Here is a 1893-nt window from a genome sequence, read left to right as displayed (position 1 = left end):
TTCCTGCCTGGCACCACCTGGAGAGCCTAGTGCCATCTCTTCTCCCCTTCAGCTTCTCAGGCTGAGGATGGAAACAAACCTCAGTCAGTGCCTGTTTCACTTCCCTGGTGGGGAATGTGCTTCCAGGCAGGATCCTCTGAGCCCTGTGCTCGCCCAGCTGGGGCTGTGGGGTAAAACTTCCACGGAATTTAGTACCCTGGTGCCTCGGTGGGAACAGGCAGGCAGCCTGTTCTGCCAGTGTCTTCCAGGAAGGTATTTTCCAGGACTTTTAAGAGATGAAAACCAAGTGATGCCTTTTACGCACACGTTTTTCCCCAAACTCAGTATTTTCGAGTCCATTCGCTCCAAAGAAGATGGAAAGGGGTAAGAATTGGAAGATGGAATTGTTAAAGCAGTGGCACAACCAATTTTTTTTTCTTTCCCACCCCAGGGCCAGGAGCAGGTGAGTTTCCACCGCAGGCAACATTCCCAGCCTGGTGCTGCTGAGCTTTTCCCCTGCAGCTCTGGAGCAGCTCTGCCTTTCCTGCAGGGAATCAGCCTGTCCCGACGCTCCTGCGCTTCCGATAGTGCTGCTTTGTTGGTGCACTGAGGGCGATTGTTCGGCCCGGGCTGCGCGCAGCGGCTCGGGGAGGGAACCTCTCCCTCAGCCTAGTGCTTAATAAACCCAGCATCAGCTCCGAAATAGAAACGGTTAGAAAACTTGTGGTTTTCTCCTAGAAACCACAGTTTTGGGGTGTTGGGTTTTTTGGGTTTTTTTGAACAGAAACTTCTGCTTTAGAACAGCAGCTTCGTTCACTGCTCTGTGCGTGTTGGTCGTGCCACGAGGTTTCTTGCTCCTGATAACAGTCGAGTTTTGAGCTGTGCAGGAAAATGAGAGTCATTTCTCAAGAGGCTAAAAGCAACCCCAGCTTTGGTGTGAGTCCACCACTGGGTGTGGAGTGAATGATCCTCACTGCACCCACAGGAAGGGCAGTTTATCTGGAGCTGCTTCAAATAGAAAGCTGAACTACTAGGAAAAATGAAGATTCCAGGATGTTGCCTGTGTAATAAATGTTCCTTGAAATCCCTCTTGTGCTCGCCTGAAGAAGGTGAGTCAGACTGATGTACTCACCTGCACTGCATGTTCCTTGCAGCACTTCAACCCTGGCAGAGCTCTGGGATGGGATGGACAGGGATCCTGGCAAAGCCATGGGATAGGATAGGCACAGAGCCTGATGGAGCTGCAGGATGGGCTCAGAGCCTGACAGGGCTTTGGGACAGGACAGGCACAGAGCATGGCAGAGCTGCAGGATGGGATGGGCACGGAGCATGGCAGAGCTGCAGGATGGGATGGGCACGGAGCATGGCAGAGCCATGGGATGGACACAGACCCTGGCAGAGCCATGGGATGGACATGGAGCCCAACAGAGCTGCAGGATGGACACAGAGCCCGGCAGAGCTGCAGTATGGGCAGGGAGCCCAGCAGAGCCATGGGATGGGCATGGAGCCTGGCAGAACTGCGGGGCAGGACGGGCACAGAGCCCAGCAGAGCCGCAGGATGGGCTGTGGCCTCTCCTGGCCCTCCCTCACCCGGCCCTGGGCACTGGGGGGTCCTGGCTCACCTGCTGCTCGTCCCTCCCGACCCCCCAGCCTGACTGGATGTGCCTGTTGCAGGGCCATTAACATAATTTTATGCACTAATTTGTGTAATCATTAAAGAGCCGAGCAGGGCATTGTTCGCATGAGTAATTACCTCTGTATTCTAATAGCTCTAATTCATCCCTTAAGTGAGTTTCGGATTTCGGTGACTCAGCCGCAATTCCTGCTCCGGGTCTCGGATTTTTGTCAGGGCTCCCCGTTCGTTGCCCTCTGAGCAGCTGATGAGGAGAGGGCTCCTGAGGAGCCGCGGGCAGG

This window comes from Acanthisitta chloris, unplaced genomic scaffold (assembly GCF_000695815.1).
Source record: "Acanthisitta chloris isolate BGI_N310 unplaced genomic scaffold, ASM69581v1 scaffold38351, whole genome shotgun sequence".
Classification (NCBI taxonomy): Eukaryota; Metazoa; Chordata; class Aves; order Passeriformes; family Acanthisittidae; genus Acanthisitta; species Acanthisitta chloris.
Note: the sequence above shows the minus strand (reverse complement) of the source record.